The 24419-nt window shown below is 41.8% G+C and overlaps 1 protein-coding gene and 1 non-coding gene across 4 annotated transcripts in view; one reads left to right on the forward strand and one right to left on the reverse strand.

Moving 5' to 3' along the window:
* CTNND2 (catenin delta 2) overlaps positions 1 to 24419 on the reverse strand; it is an 886119-nt gene that overhangs the window by 832902 nt on the left and 28798 nt on the right. The window lies entirely within an intron of this gene.
* Positions 4203 to 4275, forward strand: TRNAD-AUC (transfer RNA aspartic acid (anticodon AUC)). Its single transcript has one exon. It is a non-coding gene; the product is annotated as a tRNA-Asp (tRNA).

Raw genomic sequence — 24419 nt, forward strand, 5'->3', positions numbered from 1 at the left:
AAGAACAGCATGGAAAAGTGAGGTAGAAACATATATGAAGAAAATCTCCTTAGGGGTTGTAGCAGTAGTAAGTGTAAGTTGGAACGACCTATAATAAGAGGTTCTGGCAAACAGACGCCCTAGGCTCTTGCTACCTAAAGTGTGGTCTCTGGACCAGCTATGTCACTATTACCTGGGAGCTAATTAGAAATGCAGAATCTTGGGATCCGCTCCAGACATACATAATCAGACTTCGCAGATTGGAAAGATCCCCAGGTGATTTTGTATGCACATCAAACTTTGGGAGGCACCACCCCAGGCTCTTAACCAGGTCAGACAAGATGCAACTCCAGTCTAGCCTCAAGAAAACACACCTGCAATACAAAAGCACCTGTAACCACATATTAATGAGCTATAAATCAGTTAGACCACGACAGAGGACAAGCTCAAACCTCTATAACTACCAGGATTATTCAAAGGCACCGGGGATATTCAATTCTGAATGTGCACAATACACAGTACAATACACAGTATCGACTAGCTAATGGCATGTGAGTAGTTAGCACTTAAAATGAAGCTAGTCCAAATTAAGATGTTCTGTAAGCATAAAATACAACCTAACTACAAAGACTTGGTGAGAAAAGAATGTGAAATATCTCTGTAATAATTTCTATATTGAATATGTTAAAATAATACGTTGGATGTGTTGGGTTAATGCAAATGTATCACTAAAATTAATTTCAGCTATTTCTATTTGCATTTTTTAAAATGGCTTCCTAGAAATTTTAAACTCCCTGTGTGGTTCCCATTTGATTTCTGCTGGACAGTGCTGCTTTACAGACAACCAGGACCAGGCATGGGAGTTCTTCTCAAACACGTGGAGCACCACTGTATGTAAGAAAGGTTAACCTGGCTCAGTCTGAACCAAGGATTAGAACCAGGACTTCATGTTGTGATACGATCCGGAGCAGGTAAAGAACCTTCCCTTATTTTCCAAAAATGCCCGGGAGGTAATGTCATCATTCCCAGAGACTGATTACTGAATCTGAGAGTCAGGAAAAGGTTGCATTTCTTGTCTTACAAAATAACCTGAAAAGACAGCAATGAAAAAGAAACAAGAAAACCTAACTACCTATCAACAAACACTGCCTCTTGAGCAATTGCTAATACACACTCTCTTTTCCTCCAGAGAAGACTTACAGAAACTCGTTTTATTTTCTCCTTAGCGAAGGACCACTGGAGACAGAGGCAGGCTGGAGCATTATCAGAGGAACTGACATCCACGCTTGCAGGCCGACATTTTCCTGAAGATGCCACGGACCCTCGCTAAATGTCTTGGTGGATAAATTACACTTCATCTATTAGAACAAATATTGCTGTGCTGAGAGCGTCAAGCGTCCCAGCCAGCCTGCGTCACTACTGCAGGAGGAGAAAATAAATAAAGGAACACAGCCTCCCTGTTTCCATAAACCTGATCAACAATATGTGATGAAGACTGACAACAGTTTAGCAAGAAGTATCTACCTCACTGCTATGATGCTCAAGATAATGTCAAAAAAATAAAAAAATAACTCTCTGAGCTTGAGCCCGAGACAAAGCTACACAATTCTGGCTCATATTTCAGATTTAAGTAATTCATCTTCTGGCTGCCTATTCAAAATGCTAAGTGACTATTTCTGGTCCCACGAGACTGACTCTGACCCTGTCTGGATCAATGAAATCTCAAGAAGTAAATGTTTTCAAGGGCCACGTGTTTGGTTTTAACGGACCATGCTTTTAAAAAGAATATAAAGTATTATATTATTTGATCTGGTCCAGAGAATCTGAAGATTAGTTGGACCTATTTTTGAATTATCAAGTATCAGTAGCCCAAAGTAGTTCAAACACTGCTGTCTGATTCGGATTTAGATTCAAGGGAATTTGGTACGAGTCCTAGTTCTTATCCTGGTGAAATTACGAGAGTTTCATTCGCTTGGCGCTTGATGACAGCATTGGCGGCTGCCCTACCGTTTCTCCCAGCTCCACTCTCCACAGTCCATATTTCTGTGTAACGGAAGGAAAACACGGCTTCCTTTATAACCCCAGAAAACCCATATTTATCCAAATAAAGCTTATGTGATCTTTAAGAATGAATAACCTTACAGAAATAATTTAATACATATTTCTAAGAAGGATGTATAATAGCTCCCCAAAGACTTTTTAAAATTTATAAAGCCAACTCTCTCGAATGCATTATGAATACTCCTAAGTAAGGGATGGAGAGACTAAAATACACACACACAGAGAGACACAAAAACATTCCTTGCCAGATTCTGAAGTCTAACGTTGCAACTCCTGAAGCAAATTAGGATATGTGTTCGCAGATTCCCGTAAAATGAAAGCCATCTCCCAGCTATAATTATTCCACAGATTCTGCAAATGGAGAAAGCTGTTAACAGCGTAAAGCAGCGTAGCCCAGAACGTCTATGTCACTCTGTTCTTAATTGCCGAGCTGCTGGATTCATGGAGCACCTGTTGTTTACTTTAACCTCCACTCTAATTTTAGAGATGCCAGGTTTACCCTGTCGCCAGCTTTTTGATGCATTGATGGTTTTTCAAAAATCTCAATACCTGAGTCCTTGTAATCACTATATTCAGCTGGAAGATCGCTCTTTTACTACTAAACCTCATGAATGCTGTAAGTCTGGCTAGTGTCTTTATCAAGCTTCATGGGAAGTGACTAAGATGAATCTGCACGTCACAGACTTGCTGTAAGTGAAGCGGGAAGGTGAAGGTCAGGGAATTATCCTGTAACTGCCTGGGTGCCACTGTCCTCACGTACAGGGGCTGAAGTGTGGCCAGAACAGGGTCACCTAATGTGACACAGCACAGGACCTGACTGTCCAGTGGCTTGATGACCAAGGACTAAGCAGGGAGCCACAGCTAGTTCCAAAGTGGAAAGCAGCTTTTTTTTTTTTTGTTCTTAACTTTAAGGGCGTGGAATAGCCAGGGATATCATGAGCACGACTGATTCGTCGGTTTCACAAAATCAGGACCTTAACATGTTAATTTTTGCTTAATAATTCTGAACTACTTTTCCCTAGCACAGTGCCACCATTTAGTAAGAACATAATAAACATGTGTTCAGTGAATAAATCAATCTCATCCACTATATGGTACCTGTTAGAGATTGAATTGTCTCCCCAGAAAATCACTTCTTTTTGTTTGTTTTTTCTGTGTGTTTTTTACTGAAGTACCATCAGTTACAATGTGTCAATTTCTTGTGTACAGCACAACGTCCCAGTCATGCACATGCATACACATATTCCTCCTCATGTTTTTTTCATTAAACGTTATTACAAGATATTGACCATAGTTCCCAGTGCTATACAGCAGAAACTTGTTTTTTTAGTCTATTTTTATATATAGTGGCTAACATCTGTAAATCTCAAATGAAATCCACTTGTTGAGTCCTAACCCTTAGTGCCTCAAAATGTGACCTTATTTGAAAATACAGTTGTTGCAAGATGTAATTAATCAAGATGAGATCACCCTGGAGTAGGGTGAGCCTCTAATCCAATGTGACTGGTGTCCTTTGCAAAGGAGCACCATTTGAAGAGGTGGCAAACACACAGGGAGAACACCAAGTGAAGATGAAGACAGAGATTGGGGTGACACAGTAGAAGCCAAGGAATGCCAAGGTTGCCAGGAACCACTGGTAAATAGGAGAGATGCAGGACAGATTCTCCCGTGAAGCCCTGAGCAGGATACCCTCGATCATGGACTTCTGTTTCCAAAAGTCTGGGATAATAAATTTCTATTATTTAAGCTACCTGGTGTGCAGTAGTTTCTTACAACAGCCCTAGAAAACTAATATGGTAAGTAAGACAAACTATGACTTGATATTTATAAACAAAAGTGGAAAGTTTAAATCTGAGTAAAATCAATAGTATATAAAAGCTAAGAAAAAAAGATTTTCAAGGGGGTGTTTATCACTATGTTTAATGTTTAGATCCCTTAAAATTGCACCTGGTCTACAAAAGCATAAACAGAAAAACTAAATGCAATCAGAGCATCTTAAAAATAAGCCCTTTGAAAAAAGAGACTTTGATTTTATACACTGATTCACCCCTAGTACCTAAAATACAGTGTAGCACAGTATGGCCATAAACCACCATGGTTTGTTGAAAGAATGAATGAATGGCCAACAGAGAGATGTGTAATTCAAAATGCAGGAGCATGGGGGAGGGTATAGCTCAGTGGTAGAGTGTGTGCCTATCATGCACAAGGTCCTGGTTTCAATCCCCAGTACCTCCATTAAAAGGTAAATAAATAAATAACCTAATTACTATTCCCCCCAAAAAAATTTTTTTAAAAAGCAAATGCTTAAATAAGGCTAACTTAACAAAATGCAAGAGCAAACTGGTGAACATGCTTAATCAAACATTAAAAACTAAAAATTCAAAACAGGAATAGGCTATATAAAAAGTGTTTATCATTTCTACCAGAAGAATTTTGCTGTGTTTTAAAATCAAGTGTCTGTCAGTCATTGAGAAAGAAATCCCAGTGGAAAAATTAGAAATATGCCATATGTCGTCAGCCTGAAGAAAACACAAGTACAGTGACATTTTCCACATTTCAAAGAACTATTTATCAAATGTTTGCCTCTTGCTGTGCAGATGGCAAAGTCGCTGTGGTTTGAAAGGGTGATTAGAAATAAACAATCTGGAAATAGATTCTGAAAATTTTAATGAATAGTGTATATGTATGTGGCAATGTATACACAGACACGTCCCTTAATGAATTACTTGTGGATTACACTGTCAAGTAGTAGATTAAAAAAATCTTTCCACCACAGTAGTGATTATGCAAAAAGCTGGCCATTGTTTAGAATTCTGTAAAAAAAAAAAGTGAGTTAATGCTAACAGATACACATTACTATATATAAAACAGATAAACAACAAGGACCTACTGTATAGCACAGGGAACTATATTCAATTTCTTGTAATAACATATAATGGAAAAGAATCTAAAAACCAAAGTACATATTTGTCTAACTGAATCACTTTGCTATGCGCCTGAAACTAACATTGAAAATCATCTACACTTCAATAAAAAATATTTTTTTTAAAAAGTGAGTTAAGGCCAACAACAATTAAAAAAAAAAAAACTGCTGTAATTATTCCTCACTTACTCCAGGCCACCCTGCTGACTGAAAAGTAAATAAAAACAAAAACATGGCAAAAAAAAGTGAGTCAGTGCTTATGTTTACTGTATTTTAAGATATCAATGAGAATCAAGATTATCACAGTGATGAAAACTTTTCCTTGCTTCTACACAGAACTTCCACAGATTTCACCCTGTGCAAGGCAAAATTTTGCCTTCTGTTCCTTCTACTTGAACAGTAAACTATTTACCAAATTGCTTCCTAATGTTCAAACACTGTTAGGTTCTGCAGGAGAGAAAAAAACCTAACCTGGTCTGAAATGGTATGTCTTCCAAGAAAAAAAAAAAAGAGCATCCAGTTTTCTAGTACATTTTTGAAAAGTCACCTAAGAACAGACATACCAATCAATATGCAACGAGGTTCTTAAATTGACAGCAATTACACACAGACATTTTAAAGTGATAAAATAAATAAAAATTATAAAATAAATAAAATTCAAATTAACAGCATTAATATAGACTGTGTGATGATCTTGGTTAGAAAAACAAATGAACTTGGAAGTGACTGGTGGGGTGTGACACTTTCTGAGTTTTCTGTGCCACAGGATGACTCCATCTCCCTCCAACTTTGTTTACCGATGGCCAAACTGACCTCCTACAGACAGGACAGCCTTCACCCGGCAGAAACTCTCTGAGGACTTGCTAAGCTCATCCTCATTCCTTCCTAGAATGAATGTAACTGCAGCAGTGATTACAAACCCTGATACAGACAGAGGGCGTGAATTCCTGCTTGGCCCCCTTCTACCTGGGCCCCCCCCCCCACTCCACCAGCACGGCTTCTGCTGATGACACGGGTCAGCACCATGCCGCTAAACCCACTGTGCACACGTTAACCCGCTCCATGTCCCACCGGCAGCAAAAGATGCCCCTAAAATGCTCAATTTGAAACTCTCAGCTTCAAGGGCACACCCCACCCCATCCTACTGGTTTCCCTCCCCTTCCTGTCTGGTCTTACTGTCTTATTCTTTGTGAGCTTATCCTTCCCCACCTGATCCTTGAGCACTGAACCACCTCAGTCCTATTGCCTGCATGCTCCATGCTCTCTGCTCAGCCATCTCTTCTACACCCAAAGCTGCTACTGTGAACAGCTTCCACATCTGTGTCTCTACTGTAGAGGTTCCGGGCGCTGTGAGGGACCTCTGGTACACGCAGTGGGCCTGTCGTGTGACTGAATCCTGAACCAAGTCTGCTCGCTCAGAATATTTCATCCTCTTGGCCAGGATTGCTCCCAGGAGACCTGAGCTGAACCGAGCAGCTCGATTCTTACAGAGTCTTCAGCAACCACTAGGAAGAAGCGCACACTCTTCCTGGAGTGCTCACCTGCCAGAGCGTGAAGTTGGGACCCCCCACTGGCATACTGACCCTACGTGTGAAGAGCCTGCTGGAGACAATAAAGGAGAGAGCAGAATTAAGCGGTGGACAGAGAGAGACGTGTCATGAGCAGCAGAGTGCCTGGATGAGTCAAAACCGTAGCATTCTTACTTGTGAGAGTCAATAAACCCCATCAATTCCCCCATTAAGCCAATTTAAGTCGGCTTGCTGTGATTTGCAAAGGGAGTCCCAACTAATCAGAAACCTGCTTCCAGTCGTCAGGGATGCCTAGAAACAGACCTGGGTGATCTGCGGGGACAGTGTATGTATTGAGGATGCTTTGCCTTTGACTAGAAAGGAAGGTACTCACTCTTTGTAGCAAGACAGCTATCAAACTCCTGTCTGTGTGCTTCAGACCTCGGGCTGGCGGTTCAGATGACTTGGTCAGGTAGGGCAGCGGGGCAGGGGGTGCCAGATGCTTCTTGTAGCCTTTAGTAAAGTCCTTCAAGGAAGAGGCAATAATATGTCCAGACTGGTGCATCAGGAAATAGAGAAGAAAATAAACTATGACCCCAGGACCACTTTCCATCCATGGCCAGCAACCCAGGATGGCCAAGGCAGAAAACCAAGACCCTGCGGGGTTGGAACAGCCAAACTAGACTGTCACGTCTCTCTCTCCAGAAGTCTGGTGATAAGATATAAGCTATAAAATACACCGAGCTGCTCAGGGGGAGGATACAGGTACAAAGATTAGCTAAGAATTTTCACTCACATTCTACATTCAAAGACAAGAGATCATTAACACGGAGAATGTTTCACTTCACTTTGCCGAAAACTCCAAGGAAATGAGAAACATAAAGTGGAAAATGTAGGCTTCAATTTTATGTCAAATTAAAAATGATGAACATATTTTGTTTTGTAAAGACAAACATATTTCCTAGATATGAAATTCTAAGGTAGTAGATTGGCAGTAAGACAGCTACTGACAATCAGCTTCTCATTCATGCAGAAAGCACAGTTTCACCTGCATTATTTCTACCAAATATCCAACTCTATGAACTTTATGAATACTAGTGTTATCCCACTGTACATTTTAAGTAATTAAATTGACAGAAGAAATGGGGCTGGGGAATGAGAAAGGAGGCCAACATTATTAATGTAAAAATGTAATTTTTTTCTAAAAATAATGGTAGTTCTTTTGTTCAAATCTGTTCTGCTACTGAGCACTGATGAAGAACAGCACGTGGGTACAAATCTAAGATTACAGTATTTCACTCATACATTTGCCTCGCATTTCAGAAGAATAAAAGTTTCTCTTTGAAAGGTATAATCCTTTGTACTATCCGAGATAGATTTTCTTAAAAATAGTTGAAAGATACTGCTTATTTATAAAGTAAATAAATACCTCAAGCTTCCCTGTTTACATGAAGTAAACAGTCTGAAGACAGATGGGGAAGAGGGTCCAGCCTGACCCGGCTGGCACTCTTACCTTGGACTTCCAGCCTCCAGAACTGAGAGAAATCAATTTGTTTACCCAGTCGGTGGTGTTCTGTCAGAGCAGACCAAGTGGTCTAAGACAGCGACATCAAGTCTCACCTAAATTTTCAAGCTGCAAACTTGCTCACATGAGCCAATGCCTTAAATTAAATCTCTCCATAGAGACAGATAGACATGTATCTCTAGAGATAGACAGACAGATAAAGCTCTCTAGAGATGTGTAAATATATATGTTTCTATAGATAGATGTGTATAAACAGAATCCTCACGAATACAGTTCCCAATGAAAATGAAATCTTCAAGGATAAACTGTAACAGATTATCTGTACACATGGCTCATCATGGAGTTGATTCCTTTTATTAGAATGACACTTAAATGTCATCAAAAAGATCTTGGCCTAAACTCTACCTTTCTGGAGAAGAAAAGTCTTTACTCTGCATATTTGAAAGAGCTGGTCCTCTGTTTTCTCAGCTGTAGTTCTTCCTCAAGGGAATTTCCTGAGTCTGCTCTGGAGCCTGATGGTAGCTGGTCCCATCCGTCCACAGTCAGCAGGAGCAGCTGGCTCTCTGCCGCCTTGTTCATCAACACAGAGCCTGTTGTGTGATCCTACTGTTAAAGTCATTCAACAGAGTCTAACCAGGACATCTTCACATGACTGAATTCCTCCTGCAGTTCTGAATCAACCTGCCAGAGTGTGTGTATCTCTGGGAGTTCGCTTGGCCTCTGTGTTGCTGCCAGCTCTCCATTTTGGCAATGAACAATTCCATTTGTGATTTTGGTAAACACAGTATGTTTCAGACGGTGCTGATGGTAAAAGTAATCTCAAAAAAAAAAGAAAAAAATCGAAGTCTCAATATCCAAAAACCTAGCCAGAACAAGCTATTTATACTTTTTGTCAGTGGTAGATAAATTGGTTAGGTCGGAGGGCAGTTGAATGCAGTGTTTGCTTTCCAGAAAAGGTAAGTAAAAGCTTCTGAGTATGATTTTCTAGTCAGACAGTCATGGTACATTTTCTCCTTCTACCTCAAGTCAGCCACAAACTTCTCCCTCTCCATCTCCATCTTTTCCCCCTCCACACATTGAGAATTAGCTTACAGATCTTTGCCTTGCTCCCTCCCTCACTGTGTCCAGTGTTATTCATTGTCTGTTCTTCCTTTCCTCTAACCTTTTCCTTCATTAGCTTTCAGTTATTAACTTCACATTTTTCAGTGCCCACCGTGGGCAACGAACGGTCCTGTGCCCAGCCCCAAGAACATCGCCCAGCAACTAACCTCAAAATGCTCCCTGCAAAGCCATTTGTTATAATCAAAGGTGGTATTTAAAAGCCTAAAAGCAGTTAAAGAGAAAAGGACATTTCTTCAAATTAGAAAAAAAATAATAATGGTGTCCCTGTTCAATAGTGACAGATAAAAGTTGATCTGTACAACTCTAAACCATTATTTTCTTCCCTCGACAGTAGCGATGGTCTAATGGCTAAACAGATAATAACAAGAATCAATAGAAAACTGAGGGAGATATTGTTAGGAAACTCGCTTGAGTAAACATGGGGCACCTCCGTGTGTAGCGCATCACACCAAGGAAACCGCTGACGGCCCCCTTTTCTGAACAGAGACCGTGGCAATTTCACGAGTCAGAGAAACTAACATTAGATGCTCCACGCACCACCGAGGTGACCCAGATAGTTCCAAGTTAAACATACATATCTAGTGAGAAGATACGACACTTAAATTTTTAAACCTCAAAACTTGTATTTAAATGGGGTTTGCCAACAGTCTTTCCTAGATCTTGGAATTCCACTGACCCTTTGGAAATGGCTTCTGGTATACATCTGAAGCTGAAGCAGGTGACAAAAGTAATGGAAGGCTACAAACCTGTATCTGAATTACCTGTTCACAGAAGCCCCAACTGCTATTCATCAGGAAGAAACAGGGGGGCTGGAGATGAACAAGAGGAAACTGATTTGATAATGTGTCTGCCCTTGTGCACTTTCACAGCTGAAAATCCCACCCTGCTCCCGTGATCTTTCTGTTACTTTCTTCTTTTCTTTCTCTGTTTCTTGTCTGTTTCTCTATATCTATCTTTCAATGTCTTTTGTGTTCTTTGTGAATCTCCCCCCAGATAATCAAATCACACTCCAATCTGGGAACCCGATTCAAGGCATCTCCAAATTGGAAACTGAGAAAACAAGCTTCTGAGGAGCATCCACCTGCGCCCGCACCTCCGCTCCGTCTCCCGTTCTATGGGAAACACCACATTCAGCTTTGCTCGCATCACTCCATCAAAACCACCTTGGCCAGGGGCCCCAGTGACCATCCCTTTGCTAAGCTCACAGTCAATGCTCATGCCTGCTTTCTTTCATCTGCCAACAGTGTCTTCAGCTTTCATCACAACTAAGGTCTTGACTGATCTTGTTCAGGGACATCAGACTCCACTGGCTCTCCTCCCACCTCACTGGCCACTGCCTGTCACCCTTCTGCTGTTCCCTCCTCTCCCTGACCTCCCAATAGCACCTGCCCCCGGGCTCGCCGGTCCTACGTCCTCTTCTCCATTTACACCCACTTCTGGGGGGAATCTTATCCAGTCTGGTGGCTTGAAATATCATGTACATGTCGGTTATCACCATCTCCAGCCTGGATCCCTTGAAGAATGTCTTCAACTTCCCAGAGACTCAGTTCCTTCTTTGTCAAATCAGGATAATGTTTCACAGTTTGTTTGTTTGTTTGTTTTAATGTTTAAGACCAAATACAATGATGCATGTAAAACACAATAAATTCAAAAGTGCAAGATCACACGATAAGAAGACCCACTATTCCCTCTGCACTGGGCCGTTTGCCGTGTGCGGTCATTTTCCATAAACCACGTGATAAAAATGCACTGTGATTGTAATGTGCAGCTGCACTCACAAACCAAATGAATCTGATTAAGACACAGTTCCTTAAAGAGTGATGGTTACTTGGGTTTTCCCATTCGAGCATAGAAATCCTATGGTGCCCAGAAGGCAGCCTTAAACGAGGGATTAACTAGAGATGCCAAAAGGATCTGAGGAGAAGGCATCAAGCCCCAGGCTGAGACAAGGACAACGGCATCGTGTTTCACCTGGAAAGAGGCCAGAGGTGCCCAGGCTCCAGAGCGAGACATCCTGGGTTCAACCCCTGGTTCACCTACCTTCACTGTGTACACGGCCTTGGACCAATTGCCTGACCTGCCCTCATCTGAAAAATGGAGACAATCCCTTGGTTTATCGTGAGGATTAAATGAGCCACCACCCATGGAGCTCTGAGAAGACCTGTGCTCGACCAAGGAATTCTCCTGGGCAACCATGCGTGGGGAAACAAACAGAACAAAGTTCAATGTATGCATCCAACGAGGGAAAGCATTTTCCTGCCAATTAAGTAAAGGCCAGAGGAGAGGAGGTGGGGAAGCAGCTTCTCATCAGGAGGAGAAACAAAGAAAATCTAAAGCCAGGGGGTATGTTGAAATATGCATGCAATATACATGACTTGACACTCTGCTGTTAAGATTATCCACAGAGTGAGCATTCTCTGACTCAGTAACTTCAGGACAGAGTGACAGCGGTTCCTGGTCACCCCGACCCTGAGGTCCTCTCAGGGAGGTTCTGGGACAGCAGCATTCACATCAGCTGGCAGCCTGGAGGACGTGCACATTCTTGGGCCTCAGCCCAGATCTAATGAATCAGAAACTGTGGGTCTGGGACTCAGCAATCTGAGTTATAATGAGCCCCCAGATGATAGGGACATGCGCCAAAGTCTGACAGCCACTGCCCTAAGCCAGCAACTCCCAAAAGAGAAGAAAAGATACTGATGGAGGATCGAACTTGACTTTCCACTGCTTTATCTAGGCGACTAGTTTATAGTGCTTGGTTGCAAGCAAATGTCTTTAGAAAACACTGCGTGTAAGTAGTATTCATGGGAAAATTGCATGTGGCTTGGCAGCACACAAACTCTTCAACTCACCGATATCCACCAGGCCAAAGCTACGTGTCACCCTGTAAACCAGGAAAGACGAGAAGAATAAAATGTGGGCCTGTCCCCTGGGGGGTTATAACATTATGAGCTACAGATGCAAAAAGACTAACAAAAATACAAAAGCCAAAGAAGCTCCTGCTGTCTCAACTAAGAAGGGGCTGAAGAAGGTTCTGGAAGATTAAACATGCAAGGAATGATGACAAGCACAGTTGGTCAGGCGTGGCAGGAGGGCAGAGGGAGCAAGGATGTTCTTGGAGAGGAGGCTGGGCATGCCGCTGGACATGGGACTTGAGTGTCATCCTGAGGGGTCTGGTCTTTAGTTTTTTCAGTACCAAGTTGTTGAAGGCTTTCAGGAAAGGCTGTGTTTCTCTATATCCATCAAACTCAGCTCAGGATGATAGTTTAGGAGCAATCTGAGGTGCAGAGAGGAAAGGGGCTGGACAGAGATTTGACGAATAGACTACTGTGAAGAAAAAGGGAAGAGATGAGGATGAAATGGAAGTAAAAACCACAAAGCACAGTTAGGACAGAGGATATGAGGGCGTCAGTGACTGGATCCACAGGGTGAATTACTGTGTGAGTCAAATATGGTCCCAGGTTTACTGACAATGTAGCTGAAACTGAGCTATGTATAAAGCATCTAAAATGTACACTCAGACTGGAATAAACCTGAGCTCTATATGAGTTACTTGCACAAGAAACAAAACCAAAATCTCTGCTCTTTAGAGTCAAACCAAAGTGGAAACACGATTATGGGAACCCCTTTAATATTATGTAAGATGGTTTATTCTCAAATTTATCAAATTCCCAAACAATCCATTTATACAGTTGAAATTACAGTGATAAAGCCACGTCCAGTTAGTTGATTTGAGAATGTGCGTTTTAAAATGTCCACATCCTTTTTTAGATATCTGTACTTAAACATCACCCCCATGATGTCTAAGCCCTACCAACAGCAGGGTTGGACTCCTAAATTCTAAAGTTCACTCTAAACATTAAAAACATATGTGTTCGTATTTCAATGTTCTCTACTCTCGTATGATTCATTTAAATTGTCTATAAGAAAACAGATACAGAAATGAGCTCCCCTATGGAGGAGATTTCTGAAGAGCCCAAGATAAGGACAAGCCAGCCATATCAAGGTGTGACGTTCCGTCAAGACGTTTGTGAAGGCACGTGCAGCAGATGCAAAGGCACAGGGGCAGCAACATACTTGATCTGTGAGGGAAACGGAGATGCATGTGTACATGGGGGGCAGCAGTCAGGGAAGCATGTCCTTGCCTGCCACAGAAAAGGGACTCTTCCTGGTGCGTGGAATTGCCGGGGAGGATGGTGCAAAGAAGAATCCTATGATCCGATTACCCTTTGCCAGTGAGTTTATACTTATGTTCTAATGAGTAATGCAAATCTTGTCAACCGGACCCAGAATAACATATAATAAAAGCTCTTGACTCATAAGAGTATCTTTAGAGTCAATAAACATAAGAACTAATATACACGTAAGTATAGGTTAACACACTTAGTGTCATATTCAGTAAATCCGAGCTAAGCCACATATGTGCGTATTTAATCACTGACTACCTATGCTGTTCAAGAAAGAACATCATCTCCATTCAAGGGAAATGACGCCAGTCAGCTCTCTTACGTGTTTTGACATAGTACATAAGCGCGTAGGAAAAGGAAGAAGACACACTGTAACGGATTACAGCTTCAACATAAACCTTCCACGTGGGCTCCATAGAAGGCTGCCAAGGCCCTTCTACTCATGGCCAGCACAAGGCTGGAGGGCACAGAACTTTCTGATGGGACACACGTGGATTCCTGAGGAACACGTGTTTGCTTGGGGCCCACACCAAGTCTGGGACTCCCTGTGGCTTGCTCTGGGTGGCTGGACTTACAGCCTCAAAACAATGTGACAATGAAATTACAGACACTGTGGCTCAAACCCAGCTATGCACCCTTGTCTAAAGCAACTTTATACAAGATGTGCTCCTGCTTGTTGCCCACTCATGTCTCCCTCAATTTTTTTTTCATATTCCTTTTCATTATAGGCCATTACAAGGTATTGAATACAGTTCCCTGTGCTACACAGAAGGACCTTGTTGTTTACCTATTTCATACGTAGTAGTGTGTATCTACAAATCCCGAACTCCCAATTTATCTCTCCCCATCCACCCTTTGCTCCCTGGTAACCATAAGTTTCTTTTCTATGTCTGTGTATCTGTCTCTGTTTTGCAAATAAGTTCATTTGTCTCCCTTCAATTTTAATTAGATCTTCCTTATTACTAATTTATCCATAAAAGCCTTCTTAAACGTTTTCTAGAACAAGCCTGGATACTATATAATAATGACATAAACAGGTGACATGGTTGGTTTTACTGAATACTTCCCTACAATTGTAACAGGGAAGAACAAATCTGACTCTGTACTGGATCTGTTTCTTTTACTTTAACCTTTGCATTCTATGGCTTTTGCTACAAGTTAATCACTAAAGGGGGGTTGGGTTGCCTATAGCTTGAAGTGTATGTAATCGCCCATCTCCAGGAACCCTGTCTCCCAAGCCTGAGTGTTAAGCCAAAATATCTTTACTTCAGTTCACAGGACACATCTTGACCAGGGACACCTGTAAATGACTGCAGGAAAGAAAAAATTAACACATCCCCTCTGGAGTCTGGCCAGAACCAGGACATATTTGCAACAACTTCACACTTTTTTCACTTTACCTCCTCACCTCCTGCTCTTTGCTCTATAAAACACACTAGCATCCCAACCCAGGCAAGGTGATTCTTTGAGACACTAGTCCACCATCTTCTTGATTTGCTGGCTTTCTGAATAAAGTCACTATTCCTTGCCCCAACAGCTTGTTTCTCAATTTATTGGACTGTCGTGCAGTGAGCAGTACTATCTTGGACTCAGTAACACGGTGACGTCAACGCAGATGCCCACAAAGCAATCCCCACAATCCTACAGGTAGTTAAATACACAGTTGACAGAATGGAGTGAGGGGACTGACACTTGTGTGACAGTGAAAACCTGAAGTGTTTGTAGAGAGAATAAACCCAGAGTTGCAAGTGTAAGGTTTCAATACAAAAAATAAAATATCAAAATGTGTCCTATTTTTCTCATCTTACCTACTAGCAGGCCTCTACAGGAATTCTGTATCCAGTTTCTTGATCTATTTAGCATGGATGCCTGTTCTTAGCTTCAAAGCATTAATTTCGCTGTGCCTGTCCACCCTTCTTGCTGCCAGCTTGATCAAATAACAATAAAAGAAAAACAGCAGAGCAGCAACAGTAACAATGGCTGATACTCCAGCAAGCTTAGTTGCATACGCTGCCCTCTGGGTTAAATGCTTTACAAACCCTGCCTTGTTTATTTGAAACACTTAATGAAGCAGACTCAGTGATGGTCTCCGTTTCACAGTTAAGACTTGAGTGTCTCCAAGGTTACAAAGCTAATCGGTGTTGGAATCCAGCCTGACCCCAGACCCACACTCTGGACCCCTGCAAGAGTATCTCCCTTAGGACTGTCTGCTCAGACGCAGCCCAAGCTCCACGCCGGTATGGAATCTTCACATTCCTTTAGCACGGAAGTCTCCTCCCGACAAGTAACTGAAGCAGTTCATTTCTGTGCCATAGGTATTATACTTGACCCACGGGGCGGGGTACTGTAGTTCATGCTATCTCTGCATGAGTTAAGTCCCACATGTATATCTTCCTACAGCTACAAGTCCGGAAAAACAAAAGAGAAAAAGATGTACCAAACAACAATGACAATAATAATCAATACGTCTTCCTATCAGTCATCAGATCCAGTGACCATTCATGGAATTATTACAGGAAGAATAAATTACCAGTTCCCAGAAGAAATCAAGTTCTCACACGACCTGGCCCCCTCCACATCTCTACATAGACCTGGAAGGTGTCCACTGGTTCCCATCACTGGCCTTCTTTCAATTCACAGAAAGGTCCATGCATTTTCTTGCCCCAGGGTCTTTGCACATGCTCTCCTCCCAGAAGTCTCTATCTCCCACTCTTACCCTTGATAACTACTGCTCATTCTGTAGACGCACCTATATGTCTGTTCCTTAAGTGCGCCTCATACAACACCAGCCTTTGTCCAATATTCTCTTTCCCAGCATCCTGCTTTTTTCCCCACTTTGCCTTTATCTCAGCAGCAAACCTGCCTCCCCTTAAGACCAAGCACCATGAGGGCAGATGGTATAACTATTTTGTATTAAATACTCTGTCCTCAATATCTTCCCTTACCACAGTATAAGCACAATGTAGTTACTACCAGAAACAGACAGGCAGATTCTCCCCAAGTCTTTTATTTGCCATCTATGCAAGGAATTATCACAATAAGAAAAAAAAAATTAGTGTAGTTTAAATTGTACCTCTATATTTATGCAGAAGTCAATCATGCATTGGTTCATCTTATGAATCAAAATCAATCAGGTTAAATCTCGAAACTTTTTCTAACTCAACTGGTTTATGCTATGATAAAAAATGTAAAAACTCAACAACTTTGTTGGACAGTAAATTTGAGGTGCAGCTTCATTCAGAAGCTGGACTCCGCTTTATACATCCTGGGTTTCTAATCTGCTAGGAAATGCCCGAGGAACAGTGGTTCTCTCAGTATTTCAGCACCTCCACTTCAATTTCCCACGAAAATAGAAACTGCAGAAGTACTGAGAATGAAAAAAATTGCTACTTCTTGCAACCAATTCTGGCTGTAAAGCTTACTTTTTAAGCAGTGTTCTTCCTCTACTGTATTTGCTCACTCACACTGGCATTAACCAGCAAGTGATTTCATTAAGTATTCTACAGTACTGGGGTTCTTCTGAATCCTTACAGAATATGAATGCATAGATGGTGTATTCGTAATAATACACAATTTTTTTTTACACAGGGATGTTTTGTAACCAAGATTTACTGGCTATAAAAATGTTTTCATCTAATGTTCGATTCTTCTGTTGAGAAGCATTATATATTCTAAACAAAACAGCACTCACACTTCCTTCTCTGCAACTGCTTTCTGCAGATTTACTAATGTTTCAACCACTCATCAATCATGTAATTACCTTTACTGGGCAATTCCATTCTCAGCGAATTTTAGAGAACGGCTGTGAATGCTATTGTTTTAAAAATAACATTCCGCAGCATTTCAAAAGACACATGATCAGTAATCAGTTTAACAAGAGGTGTATAACCAATTCTTTTTCAGAACTAAGTACTTTTAAGGTCATCTGTAAATTTTACTGTTTTAGAATTTAAATTGGATTTCTGGTAACTATATATAAAATTCTATGATGCATATAAGGTGCGCTCCGTTTACACAATACGAAAAAGTAGAAAACATACATAACTTTACTGCTTGTAACAATTACATCCTATGGAAGCCAGAGGTCAGTAGGTTGTTTTTTATTTTTTTTAACAAGTGCTATGGTTTACCTTATAACACATTTATAAAGAAGCTAACCAGGTAATTTAGGTATCAATTAAATTTTTAATTTGGTTTAGTTCAAGCAGTAACCTCACCTACGGTGACGTGACATTTAAATATAATAGTTCTTGAAGAAGACTGGCAAATCCCATTAATCCAAGATCTCATGTAAAACATTACATCCCCGTAAGTATTGTAAATATGGAGCACAGCACAAAGTCTGCCTAAATTTTCCTGTAAGAGTAGAATTTCTCTCTCAACAAAACGTAAGTTTTTTTTTTACTGATAAAGTTTAAAGACAGTGTCTTCAGAAATCTCTCCACTGCAAATCACAATCTAAATAGCATTGTTTGAAATACTACTCAGCCATAAAAAATAATCTAATAAGGCCATTTGCAGCAACATAGATGGACCTGGAGATTGTCATTCTAAGTGAAGTAAGCCAGAAAGAGAAAGAAAAATACCATATTATCATATCATATCAATTATAAGTAGAATCTTTAAAAAAAAAAAAAGGACACAAATGAACTTATCTACAAAACAGAAACAGACTCACAGATATAGAGAACAAATTTATAGTTACCAGGGGGTAAAGGGGGTGGAAAAGGATAAACTGGGAGTTCGAAATTTGTACCTCTTGGGAAGGGATGGAAACGTTAGCTATCTTGATCGTGGTAGTGGTTTCACTGGTGTCTACATGAATCAAAATTCATCAAAGTGTGCATCTGAAATCTGTGTAGTTTACAGGTATCACACCACAATAAAGGTGTTTAAAAAAAAGTTTTAATGAATTACCTTCTAATCCTAAAAGGCGACATTCTGAAGAGTTACTAAAAATATAAGAATCATATTCCTGCTACTTCCTGTTCTTTCTCACTCCCCACCCTTCTGCCCAAAAGGAGACTTCATTTTATCATAATTATCGGAACAGTGTTCCTTGGTTACACTTCAATCCATTCCCTTTGACAAGGCCAACTCTCCAATTTTTAGTCTCCTTAATGGTTCTGAAACTCCTTTATATTTATTATCAGTCCATTTTCTAATACACAGAAGGTGATACAAACAAGGCTGATGTTAAATTGAATATCAAAATTGAATACAAATGAAGTAGAGCGAATATCATTTGAAGACACAGGCCAAAAAAAAAAAAAAAGTCTTCTCTATCCCATTCAAAAGAAAAATTCGGGCTAAAATATGAAGACTAGTTAGACGTCAAGGCTCAGTTGTGCAACTCAGACATGATACGGAAGCTCTGTATTGTCCATCACTCCCGATTTTAGCAATGCAACCTAATTCTATCTATTTTCACATTTCTTCTTTAACCCTGAAACTGACAAAAAAAAAAGTTCACATGTTTAAAATGTATCTTTCTAATGAAGTTGAACAGTTTATCTTAAAAAGAATAGATTATATATTGATGTCCAGGCACATTCTTCATGGTACCCAGCACACTGTTAGGCAAATAAATATTCAATAATAAAACTGTTGATTGCCAAACACTTGATGTTTCTTAGCCTAAATGGTATATCCTGGAAAATATTCTCTTTCAGAGACTGAGAGCTGTCGATCTCAAAGGATTTTACTCAATGGGAATAAATCAAATTATGGAGCCAGACCTATCACAGCAGGATCCCAAGCACAATGGCCTTCCTAGCTTCCAAACCAATTATTTTTCACCGGTAAAAGCATTACATGGAAGGATACTACCATGGACAATGGAATTATTAAAAACTTCCAGCAGTAAATTCAATTATAAGGACAATAGGCGCTTGTGAATGTGTCACAGGGCGAAGCAGGAGGGAGGGAAGCTCTTTCTTTCTAGCGCTGATTTTTTATGAAAATAATAAAATCTGAGCACTGGAAGCTCAACTTAACAACTGCTCCGATTTTTAGCCTCCTTAATGGTTCTGAAACTCCTTTATAAATACCGTCAGTCCATTTTTTAAAACTTAGAAGGTGATACAAACAAGGCTGATACTAAATTGAACATCAAAGAGCTAGAAGTACATTGTCAGCATAAAATTGTAATCACCATCCATACTTCGCTTCTTCCATCAAAGCACCACTTCCGTCCAAACTAAATCTGAGAATATTATAATCACATCTCTGACGGCAACATATTACATAGACGATAACACACAATGAATGATAGTCTTATTTACAGTTGTCTGGGACAAAAGATGGTTTTACATTTCCAAATTCTAGAATTGCCTCCAACATTCTCTAAGAAACAGGAATGATGATTATCTGAGATCACAGAAGTACACCGAGGGCTAACATCCACTTATCTAACGTCTAACGTGTGGTCCACATAGATCAGAACTCTGATTTTTTTCCATAGTTTGCGTCTTCTGCATTGGTTCACCATAACTGGATCATAAATGCTGGCTATTTTTTATTGCACTGCTTAGGTCAGCATTTCCACCTCTTAGTTATTCCTTGACTTGATTTGCCTTCATGAATCACAGGAAGACATTCCTCCCAAATGAAGGGTATGGCCCCAAGAGCTGACACCACCACCAAGGGCCTTTGATGACATTCAGCTCAGGAAAAAAAGATTTAGTCCACAGAAGCAAACAGTCATTTAATTTTAAAGTCAGACAAGTGATGCTGCCCTTCTTCACAATGTCTACCGTAGTCATATGGTAGAAACCATCACTGCGCTACCAAGAAATGGAGTGCAGCCATGGCGAACACAGGCAGAGCACTGCACTTTTGGATATTACAAATCCTCTAAATATGATTCATGGGAAACAAATATGTCAATCTTATAACCAGGAAAAGTTGAAAGTTTATCTAAAAGTGCATTTTTTCTTCCCTGCAATGAGAGCTCAGCTTACGGGACTCAGCCCCTTCTTGGCCGTCTGGCAGACCTGGCACTGGCACTCGGGCCCTCTCCTAGATCCGCCATGCACCCACACAGTCTTCAGCAGTTTCTCAACTACGGGACTACTAACCTCTTGGTCAGATAACGCCTTGCTGTGGGGTTGGGGGCCCTCCTGTGCACTGAAGAATGTTAACAGCATCCCTTGACTTTATAAACTAGATGCCAGTGGCTCCACCCCACCTGCCCTAGTTGTGACAAACATCTCCAGTCAGTGCCAAGTGTCAACTGGGGGCAAAATCATCCCCAGATGACAAGGGAAATTTACCAATAACTTCAGAGAGAAAGGGAGACAGAGGGGTATTATACTCATCCACTTCTTCAGCCTCTGATAAAGTGAACAAACTCCTGCTATGATTGAGATAAACGGCTACTAACAGGGACAAGAGTCGAGGCAGATGTCCACTTCCAGATGCAAGCACCACGGGAGGCAAGGCGCCAGCGCTCGGAGATGTCTGTGCCCTGATCCCCGCCACCGGTGTGTTTTCTGTCTCATGCAAAATGCAGTTAAGGTTGCAGGTAGGACTGCGGTTGCTAATCAGCTGACCTTAAAATAGGGAGAGTATCCTGGACTATCCCAGTGAACTCATAAGGGTCCTAAAAAGTGAACCAAGGAGGCAGAAGAGGAGGCTGAGGGGATGTCACATGAGAAGGACTCCCCCTCCCATTGCTGGATTTGAAGCTGGAGGAAGGGGCTACAAGCCAGAGAATGCAGGCGGCCCCCAGAAGCCAGAGGGGCAAGAAACGGTCTCCCCTAGAGCCTCCAAGAGGAACACAGCCCTACTGACACCTTGATCTTAGTTTAGCCCAGGAGATCCAGACCACACTTCTAAGCCAAGAACTGCCAGAGAAGAGATGTGTTGCTTTAAGCCACTCAAGTTCCGGCAACCTGTTACAGCATAGACAGCAAGCTGCTACAGTCAGCCCTAACCCACCGAGCCTGCGGGGACGCAGCCCTTGGCTCCGGGGAAGCCTTAGCAAGTCAACCAGCAGGAATGTTCGGTGGAAGGTGACCACATCTCAACAGCATGGGCCACAGTTGATCACCTGTGACAACCAGGAGGCCCGAGCTGATGTCTGGGATACGGGAAACGAGAAAAAAAAAGCCCGTCTCAGAGATGCATGGGGAGGATTTAGGGACATTTTGTACATAAGGTGTGCTGTACAGTGCCTGGCACGCTCAAGTGCTAAGTAAATGTTTACCATGGATATTCGACTGCACTTGCCCTGTGGACAGATGGAAATGCTTTGGCCACAAAGGGATCATATTTCCTGGGCCAGCCTGGTACTAAGCTACACTTCTGCTCATGCGAAATGCGCAGGGAGAGAGAGAGACCACGTGCCATTAGGCCTCTCTCCGATTCCTCAGAATGATCAATAACTGCGTGCTGCTCTGTGCAGTCCCGATCCATACACGATTCCAGTCATCATGAACTCACTCCAAGTCGTTGCCTCCCTGACACCTTATCAGGAGCAGCAGATAAGCAGTAACCATTTTCCTGGCTATCTGCGAGCACCTCTATCATTGTGACAGACGCTTGACGTGGCATTCTATTTTCCCTGCCCAGCCTCGCTTTAATATCACAAGCTTGCACGTCATTGAGATTCAAGCTCGCATCTGAACGCCTTCTAGACTGTCAAGGCATAATGACCTTGCCGAGAATGCCCAGCTGGTTAACTGATGCCAAATATCCGGTGAAGCCAGGGATCGTTTCAGCAAATGAAGTTACCCCAGAGAAGCAAGCACTTGTGAGAGGCTGCAGTGATAATTTTACGTCATGCTGATTCTAGCCAGGAGAACTGCCCCTTCGCTCAGACTCTGTACTGATCTCAGAAAGAAACGTCCACTAATTATTTGAGGCAAGAAATAATTGCTGTTTCTGTTTTTATTTGGGAGGAGAAAATACAGAATCACAGAAGACATTACAGACGAAGAGGAACATCTCAGATTACTATAATCAGCCAATCGGAACTTTAATGATTGTTTAAGATTTTCTCTCTCCTCCTCCATAGAGGTGGCAGTTCTGTTCCAGCAACGGGATGCTCTGTCGCGCCAGCAGGAAACTTAGAGGTTACTGTTAGAGAGATGAACAGTCATCACTTTTAGAATTATCGTGTATCAGAGCTGAGAGTAACTTGAAAGACCGATCACTTTTGCCCTCGGTCAGACGGGGAGAGTCCTCATTTACTCACTCATTTAACAATAATATCTATGCTCTAGAAGGCCTGTACAGGTCTCGGATGGTCAAACTCGGACCCCTGCATCGCTCAGCAAGTCAGTGGCAGAGTCATGACCCTAAGCCGGAACAATCAATATGCCTATTAAAATGCCAGCTTACACTGTAACCAAGGAAAATACTCTGCTATTCACAACCTGTAAGAATATATTAAAAACAGAAGTAGAATCTACACAGAGCTGGAGATACAAACTTTCTTCTTTTTTCATGCCACAGGCAGGGCCTCAGTGTCACTTTTGATCATCCAAGAGAAACTAGCCGTGCAGAAGGAGGGACAGCAGGCACAGAGTCCCAGTGTGCGGACTGGCTGTGACACGGATGACCACGTGTGACCTCTGGCAAGTCGCTCCCCCATTCTTATCCTCATCCTTCTCGCTGACATTATAGATAGATTCTCCATGCTCACAGGGTCCCTGGATAGTTTCACTGGGTTTTTATAGTTTCAAACTCTGATAGCTTCACATTTATGAGCAATGACTAGGATGAACCTCCATTTTAGTCAGTTTTCACCGTAAAATGGAAAGTGTATCCTATGATTCATGTCAAGACCTGCCATGCTGTTCCGTGCACCATCACAGAGAACTGGGTTCCAGGCAGAGAGACGATGCTGGTATAAACCCTAACAAATAAACAAAGGCTCGACGCCAAGTGCAGGCACAGCCACAGTGAGATGGGATGCCTGCGTGGCAGGTGCTCCTGGGCCCCCTCACAGCCACTCTCCCTGCGGGGCTGCTGTTCTACCACACTGACCACAACTAAGATGTGGGGCTGGACTCCGCATCAGGACAGCCTTCGTGTGTTCCTGTGTGATCTGATTTTGGTGTGAATTCCCACCTCAGGGTAGTCACACACGGGAACCGTTAACATTAGGACAGAGGACCAGTTCAAGTGAGGGATGAAACCCATATAAACTGAAAAAATCAAACTAATAGGGCCTTTGATGTTAAATAACTGGATAGTCAGAGTCAAGAAGTCCATGGAATCCATCTGTTCTTTGAAAGCATCCAATTCAAGAATGACAACTACAAAAATGGGGAAAAGATATGAATAGGCATTTCTCCAAAGAAGACATGCAAATGGCCAATAAGCACAAGAAAAAAATGCTCAAACACCGTAAGTCATCAGGGAAATGCAAATTAAAGCCACAGAGAGACACAGCTTCACGCCCATTAGGATGGCTACAATTTTTTTTTTAATGGAAAGTAAGTGTTGGAGAGAACGTCAAGAAATGTTACTCCTCATGCAACACTGGTGGGAACGTAAAACGGTGTGACTACCATGGAAAACACAGAGCAGTTCCTCCAAAAGAAACAGAACTGCCAAATGATCCAGCAATTCCACACCTAGTACAGACCCAAAGGGCCCGAATGAAAGGACTTCCTCGTAGAGATTTACCCCTGTGTCACCGCAACATTATTCACAACAGCCAAAAGGTGCCAACAGCCCAAGTGTCCACCAACAGACAAATGAATAAACAAAATACGGTCTACACATGTAAAGGAATATTCAGCAATGCACATCATGCTACATGAGACAAGGCAGACACAAACGGACGGACACTGTATGATTCCACTTGCAGACTGACTGTGCCTAGAATAGCCAAGTTCACAGAGACAGGAAGTAGGATGGCTGCTGGTGGCGGGGCCGGCGGGGAGGCAGGGGATGAGGGTCATTGTTTCACTGGTACTGAACTTCTCTTCGGAAGGAAGAAAAAGTTCTGAAAACAGATAGCACTCATAGTCCTACAGCACTGCGAATGGACAGAATGCCATTTTAACTGCAGATTTTAAAATAGTTTAAAAGGTAGATTTTTATATTATGTATGTGTGGCCACAATAGAAAAGTATTTTTTAAAAGGCTTTTGCTCAAGAGGT

This window comes from Camelus dromedarius, chromosome 3 (assembly GCF_036321535.1).
Source record: "Camelus dromedarius isolate mCamDro1 chromosome 3, mCamDro1.pat, whole genome shotgun sequence".
In the NCBI taxonomy this organism is placed as follows: domain Eukaryota; kingdom Metazoa; phylum Chordata; class Mammalia; order Artiodactyla; family Camelidae; genus Camelus; species Camelus dromedarius.